Here is an 8,967-nt window from a genome sequence, read left to right as displayed (position 1 = left end):
GATATTCAGTTTAGCGAGTTTTGTGAGTTAGTTCAAAATGAAGAGAATCAAGATTGCAAATATGTCTTTCTGCATTGATGTCAAAGGGGGAGAGAATCACGTGAAAAATCGAGTAATAATCTAAAGGGGAGATTGTTGATTATTGAGAGTTGTTCTTCTTTGTCACTAATTGTTTTTCACGTCATATGTTTCCATCAATGCCAAAAGGGGAGATTGTTGGGATAGTGTGCAAATATGTGATTGCATTGGTTAAGTGATGTGTTGTCATTGATGTCAACATATTCCTCTGTGTGTTCCATTGTTGCAGTCATATTATGTGAGTTGGTTTGGCCAGTGTGTTGTAGGTGAGTTGTTGCAAATTAAAGGGTTTTCAGATAGGTATCTCTAGTTGATTTAGCTAAAGTTTTGGTGGTCTGCATGGTGATTTGATCAAGTTATGAGATCTAGTATTGAGGTTGGTTTCTCAGTTGTTTAATGATGATCAATGTTCTGGATTTTTCTCTGCATTACTCCATGTTGTAATATCTTGGTTTGTAGATTTGGTAGAGTGTTTGGGACGTTCTGGTGTGTCCTTAATTCAGATGGTTCATAATTTGGAGATCCTCAAGTGAATCTTTTAGTTTGAAAGTTAGTTCAGTGAGTGTTCTTGAAGTTTGATATAATGATGATGGAGATTCTAGTAAGTGGTGATGTTGTGGTTGTTTCTGTGGTAATTCATGATGCTTGTGGATGTTTCTAGATTGTGTCTATCCATGTTGATGGTCCATATTGATCATTGTGTGCATTATTGATGATCTTCCTTGATCCACTGGTGTTCTTCATGTTCTTGGACGACATGATGATTGTAGCATGTTGCAAATGTTTGAGGTATAATTCTTGGAGGTGTTTCATATTTGAGGCATAATTCTTGGAGGTGTTTCATGTTCGAGGTGGTGATTTAGGTCCATACCATGTCTTAGATGACATTCTTTTGGTCCACATATGTTATTGTAGCGTGTATGGTTATATCTTTGTAATTTGTGATGTGTGTTGATTCGACCTTGAAAGATAGGTTGATGATATGTATAAATAAATGTGATACTCATTGTAATTGAGTATGTGAATGATTTGTGTGTGCGAATAATGTATTAATCATTCGGTAGGAGAGAAGAAGTGTGAAGAAGTGTGAAAGAGTAGAGTATGATCTTAACCGGAATTGTAACCAGGCATGAGAAGATGCTATTATATTAGTTCATGATCTTTTAGATGTAATCTGATTGTTATTTGTAAGGCAGTGAGCCTTCCCCAGGGTTGTAGCACTCTTTGTTATGTGTTTTGAGCAGTGAGCTCTAGGTAGTGTGCTTGAATGCATGTGCATTCCCCATTGTAGTATTTCATATAATTCTAACACGATATTATCTTATTGTGGGTAGGTTCCCACCATAGTTTTTCCGTTAACTGGGTTTTCCACGCCAAAAATATTGGTGTTATGTGTGTTATTGATGTGGTGCTGATTTATGCTTTCACTATTATTTAGAATTGTGTTTGAGTTAAGTAGAGTTTGTGAGAAAACTGATTCACCCTCTCCCTCCTAGTTTTATGCATTGTTGCCAGCATAATCTACCCCCTAACCATTTGCACACACTTAATTTTTTGATTAAGTGAGGTCAAACCTCCCCATCAAATCAAGTGCATGGCTCTTGTCACCTCAAATACTTCAAAGAAGTTGTTTATTCCTTTATTCCTCTCATTCCTCCCCCTTTGGAGTGTGAGGACAAATTTTCCTTTATGGAAAGATCTCCTCCTAGACCCCAAAGTACCATCTACCTCACCTCATGGTGCCACTTGGCTCCATCCCATGAGGTTAGAAGACCAAATCATTCTCTACCCTTGATCTCATGATCTAGTCCTAGCCATATATCTCATCCCCCTCAACCTATATGCATCCCACCCTTAACCATTTTTTATCGATCTCTCACTCATTTTATAACTGAGCATAGTTATATTCCCAAAATTATTAATGAGCACCATATCCAAATTGAATATCATGTGGAGAAATCTACTCAACAATGAGTCTAATATAGTTTGTATTCATAAAATTATGTGTTCACTTGAATTTGTTCACCCAATCTGAGTGGTTGCTTATCATTTATGTTGTTTGTTTATTATTGCTTAAAATAATTTACTTGACATAAATTTCATGGACACATATGTATTATATTTCTCTTATGCGTCTTACAATATCATAAACTCTTACCCATCTTAAATGGTAGGATGGTCTTACATGTGTCATACAATAAATGACAACTTTTGGAGTCTCACTCAAAGAATCTTGAGATCCCTTCCATGTGTAGCACCCTTTTATATGATGTCCCAACGTTAATAGTTAATGAAATATATACAAACCTTGGAAGTTGGAAGGTGTCCAAACTCACCCAGTCCTAACATGTTTAATTCATATGCCCTCAAATATTTTATGTTTATTATGCCTTAGTTTTTGTATATTTTTGCCTAATTACCTTATGTGTTACTATGTCACATGTTTATGTTGTTTGCAACTTATGTTACTTGCATGTCATATTTTTATATCATTTCCATGTTTATGATGCTTATATATTGTTTTTATGATATTTATCGTGTTTATGATCCTTACAATGTTGTGAGTTTGCGTTTGTGATCCTCATCATCCTATGATTTTATAGTTATAATCCTAATCATGCTTACATATTATATTTAAAATCCATACCATATATATATATATCATATACTTAAATGTTATGGCCTTTGCAATGCCCATGTATTTTCGTCCATGTTATGACCCATCTCATCTTTTGCATCTTATTTATATTGTTTGTGATCTTTACCTATCCTTTGAGTCCATCTTATCACTCTCCCATTCGAAGGCAACATTATTCGCTTACTTTCATGCTTTTGGGTGTTTACATAATTATATTTTCATATATTCCATGAGGTTACATGATAATATTTTTATATAATTTACTACATGTTTGGTTTGCTTACATGTTCTTTATCCATGACTATGCTTGTCTTGTCTTTTTCCTATATTGTGAGCAACCTTTTATACATTCCTTCATGATGTTCTCCATCTTATGTGCTTACATACTTATGATGCAATTATATATGTAGTTAAATTACATGCTTTAGCATGCCTATATATATTTTCTTCTCTCCTTCAATTCCTTGCATCCCATGTATGCAACTAATTGTATAGGTCATATATGTCACAAAATATTCCTTTTTAGTCATATTTTGTAGTGGTAAGTTCATATCCATTCTAATATCTAAATAATATTTGTATTTTTTTGTCAAAAGATTATGCACAATCAAAGATTTGTATCACTTTTCATCATAGGAAGGATCTCTCACCTTTTTTTCTCTACTTCTACCTTTTCAAATTCTTTCTTAAGTAAGTTGTAATTCATTATTATCTCAAATGTTTCAATGAAACACTCAATGCAAGAAGAATTGAAGAATGTTTTGTTATTCTATATGGATTATTATCCTTTGATTGTCTAAAAAATATTTACTTTTACATGTTGACTACTATTCTTATTTAATTTAACATATATCTCCCTACACATAAAAAAGAAGGCAAAATTTTATGGTAAAGTGCATACTCTTGTGCAAATTCAGCTCATGACATCACATATTTGATCCCCAAAGATTTAAGTCTTAATCTCCAAACCCACTTTTCATCACATAGATTAGATCAGTGAGTGTGGACTTGACCTAGGTCACTTCCACAAACATAAACTTGAGATCCTTGAATTTTCAAAAATCAAAATTTATACCTTGACAATATTTCTAGTGTGGTTGTGAGTCAACTTAGCACACATTTTATTAATTTTTGGGCATGATAGTTGTATTTAAAAACATGCATTTAGTCATATGGAATCATATAAGAGATATCAAAGGAGCATGCTAGGGTTTTATTGGTAGAGTATGTATGGGAGCATTCTAGGAAAATTATCAAATCAATTTATAAAGCACATCAACATGGGTTTGTTGCACAGTTGCTTGATGCCTTCAGTATTTTCCTCATACACATAAAGCTAGTCTACTAGGGGTCTGGCAAAAGAGAACATAATCCTCAAAATTCAACAAACTACCCAAATATGTGTTTTAGAAATGTGTTAATTTGTGTGCACTTCCAAATGTCAAGGAATCAATGCAAACAAGATGCAATAGTTTTTGAAAAGGCAAATCATTCTTCTAAGTTAAGGATCACTTACATGCACCATATCACCCTTATATTTTGTGGATTTGATCTTTGACAATAGACAATCAAATTTACAAGTTAACAATAGATTACAAAATCAAGAACCTCAATAAATGTATTTTAAATTCTTAAAATAGAATAGTAATATTTTACATCAAAACAAGAAATAAATACTCATAATTAATTAATCTTCATATTTTATTTTGAATCCTTTTTATATTTAGAAAATTTATATTTCAATATATGTAATTAAATTAATTAATACTAATTTATAATTAATTAATAAACCTAGGAGATTAAACCCATATAAAGCTTAAGTAAGCTAATCAACCTATTGTTGAAAAGAAAGAACCTAGGAAATCAAGACTATATCACGATCCAATTTGAATGCTGCAATTTCATTCAACTTGTAGAAGTCTCTTAAAATTATCATACATATGTAGATTTTGGAGTAGTCATGATAGAAATGCACTAATGAGTGGATTTGAAAGAGTTTAAAAGCTAGAAAAGAAATGATGGTTGGGAAGGAAACAATAGAAAAGACAACACTTTGATTTGACATCCACTTGAAATGCATAGAAGGTTGGGCATTTGGCATTATTTAAGAATGGAAAGATTCTACATGGGAGTTGATGATTATGAAAGAAAAATCTATGCCGGTCCACAAGGATTATAATATCATATTCTACTACTCTACACCATCCAAGAATGGTCAATAAAATCTCACAACACTTCCATTCAACATTACCTATGGAACCCACAATTGTAAGCCCTTGGATTTTCCTAATCACAACCCACATAGAATCCATTATGGGGACTTCATAAAATTTTTATTGAATATTTATTTGATGAAGATTCATATAGATAAGGTTTAGAGGGATTTTATAGTATTTTTAAAGATCTTTGTAATAAAGATATATATATATAGATATGTTTATTAAGGTTAGATTTTTTTTTTTTTAAGTCATATATATAAAGTTTGGATGAGTTTTATAATGGTTTTTATAAAGATTTGTTTGATAAAATTTGATATGGATAAAGTTTAAAAAAGTTTTATATCATCTTTAATGAAGACTTATTTACTAATAATAATGATTTGTGTATATAATATTTCTTCAAGTTTTTACAACACTTTTAATGAAGAGGTATTCAATAAAAAAATTGTATAGACAAAGTTTGGATAGAGTTTACAATAGTTTTAATGAAGACCCATTTAATAAAAAAATATATAGACAAGTTTTGGATGGGATTTACAATAGTTTTAATGAAGAACTATTTAAGAAAGGTTCATTAGACAAAGCTTAAAAGAGTTTTACAACATCTTTAATAAAGATTTTTTAATTTTAAAAATAATAAGATAAAGTATAAAATAACTTTACAACAAAAATCCATTTAACAAAAGCTCACATAAACAAAACTCAAGAAAATTTACAACATTTTTAATGAAAATAATTTAATAATAACTTACATAACAAGCTTTTAAATCTATTAAATAAAATAAAAAATATATTTAAAGTAGTCATATCATTAAAATCATTAATATTTAAAATAAAGAAAATTTTCCATTATAGAGAAGGCCTTGAAATTCTCCATGACATGATGTCTCCCTTGTCCATTGTCACATTCTTGTTGATGGCATTTTCTTATTGTTTTAGTACTAACATGGGTTTATCTATCAAGGTAATAATTGGAAAATGGGCAAAGGGGATGTGATGAGTGTTAGAATGGAATGGACATCTCCATGTTGGGGCTCACTCATCTTCCAATTAGATTGATTTAGAATGTCCACACATCTCTTCATGTTGGCCTTTATTTACTCCTCCCAACAACATATGAGACACAGTTTTCTAAGAAATAATATATTAAAATTGGGGATTTTCAATATGGACATTTTTTAAACAAAACATAGATGATGTAGCCAACATTCTTAGCAGACATACCACATGGAAAAATCCCTTGAAAAACATGATATAGTGGGGTTAGTGATAGGGACCAATCCCAATGCCTGATACTCTTATGGTCCCTAGGCAATGGCCTTAGTCATCATTAACATTCATTCTTCCAATGCTCTTCTAAAAGAGAGTATTGACTCATTTCTTGGCCCATTTAGATACAAAGGAATACTATTTTGGATTAAGGTTTCGATGCTAAATATTATAATAAAGATATAAGAGAATGCTCTTTTGGATTTTAATATTACACTTATTTTTAATACCCACTTGCAATATATTTGATTTCTACTTACTCCAACATGTGGTTTTGGTAAGCTATATATGGAAACTACTTGTTTTATTGAATAATGTTGATTATTTTGGTGAGCTATGTGGGGGAACAACTTTTATTATTGAATTGTTTTATTATATATAAATTAGGGAGCTAATAGGGTTTAAAGGTCGGTATGTATTTGATATGATTGGATTTTATGGTTGTTTAAAGGTTATTTCATATTATGTTTAAAAAAATGTTATATAAATATGTTTTGTGTTTGTTTTAAATAAAAAGGTTGGTATATATATCTTAAATATAATTATATAAAAAATGTTGAGATATTAGTTTTAAAGTGTTTATATTGAATTATTATTTAAGACTTATAAGTGCTTCGAGATTGTATTTTTTAATTTCTTTTAAATAGATATTTAAAATATTTATAGTACTAATATCATGTAAAATGTTAAATTCAATGCCTAACATTATTTTAATGAATCAATCATTTCCCTTTGCAAATAGTTACAATAATTTTAAGTTTTATTTTGATTTTTTTAATTATACTAAACTTTAAAAAATTCTTTGTTAATAATCAAAGTATATTTTATTTAGCCATATACATAATATTCATGACATTGAGCACATAAGGACTCACAATTTATAAGGGTTCCACTTATGAGATGTTAATTCCCTTAGGAGTGTCGCTTGCATTTTAATGATGAGATGTTAGATGATACTACATTATGGTGCTATTTGATAGGTTTCCTTTGTTAGTTTAGCTCCTCTAAGTTGATGCTTACTTATTTGTGCGATTTGTGGAGGAATGCCTATTATGTCAAGAGGAGATCAAGGAAAAGGAAAATAATATGATCATTGTATGTGATGTTGAAGGCCTAGAAGATGATAACATGGTGGTCAATGTGACCATAGGTTGAATGAATTTTGTATAAAGTATATCCAAGGAGATTACGAACTTTAAAATTATGGGTGTTTGCAAAGAAAATGAATGCAAAGTATTCAATAAATATTAGTATTACCACAAAGAACTTCTTGATAGATACAAAATAATCTCTAGCATGATGCAATGTTATTTGACATTAAATTGAGTATAAGTTGTGTTGGTGTACTCTTTGTGGTAGCAACAATTTTCCTATTAAAGGGAGCTTTGAAGGAATCTTAAGAGCAATATGCTTTCAATTACTAGATGATTTATAACACTTGAACCAAATTTTTGAAAACCAAGGTAAACTATGATCCAAGGGACTATAGGGAATTATTACATGTCTCAATTTGAATCTATCTCCTTCTATTGTGAATAAAGAAAGTGCATGTTATGTTCATGATGAAGAAGATTATTTAGAAGAAATACCAAGTTGGGATTGCATTAGTGTGAAAGTATCAAGGATAGCACAAACTATATAATTTTTTTTCCCTTCCCAATTTGTAAGGAAAATATACTTTGGATGAAAGATTTGAAAATAACTAAAAACTATTAATATATTGAATAAAGGTTCTATTGGTTTAGAATAGAATATTTTGTTAAAAATCAAGTTGAACACTTCTAAAATAGAAATCTAAATTCAATTATAAATCTATTTTTTATCTATTAATTTACCAAATGAAAATTGTAAGAAATTAAGTTAGCAACATAGACAAATATGAAATAGAAGAAATAAACACATAACAAAGTGTTTACATGTAGAAACCATTTCAAGAAAAACAAATCCATCAAGAAGAGAGGCCCAAGTCAAAAGGAAACTTGTATGAAAGCACAAAATTACAAATGGGGGATATTAGAGGCAATTTGGGGGCATTAGAACATTGACAGACATGACCTTATATTGGAAATAAGTATTGATTACTACATATTCATTTTTTCAAATGCCATGTACATCACATGCCCCCCTACCCTACTATTCTAGTTGCCCCACCCCCTGAGAGCCTCAATATTTTCTCTAAGCCGAACCCCCAACCAGAGTCCAGCCATCAATGCAGCCAGGAATGCAACTACACCTTCTCTCCGATGCTTACTTTGGGATTCTTAGTCATCATTGAACATGCCATCTTGGCCTATTTTACTTTAAGCACCCATAATTCCCTAGTGGTTCACATTCAAACTTCACATTTTTTTGTTCCTTGCCATGGTTTAAATTGATAGTAGTGATTTTGAAATTGGTCCATAAATATGCACATAGTTTTGACCTTTGGATCTTCAAATTCTAATTTAATTATGGGCTAGAGTTAACTCAATTACAAAATACTCAAATAATGGTGCTAGGCTGTTGTATAAAAAGACAAACTCTAATTTATTTTAGATCATCCAATATAGAGAGTATATTCACATATTACTACAACATCATATAAGGAACATTGCATCAACATATTAGATCGTAATACAAACACATATGCATTTGCATTATTGTTTAGCATATCTCCAAAATTGTTTCCAATAGTTAAAACACTTTGAAGAATTAACTAAGTCAAAATATGAGAAGCTAATTACATTCCTCTCCTATCACAGGAAGTTCTAACAATGCTTCCAA

Source organism: Cryptomeria japonica, chromosome 3 (assembly GCF_030272615.1).
Source record: "Cryptomeria japonica chromosome 3, Sugi_1.0, whole genome shotgun sequence".
Classification (NCBI taxonomy): domain Eukaryota; kingdom Viridiplantae; phylum Streptophyta; class Pinopsida; order Cupressales; family Cupressaceae; genus Cryptomeria; species Cryptomeria japonica.
The sequence above is the reverse complement of the archived record's forward strand: the minus strand, read 5'-3'. Positions refer to the sequence as shown.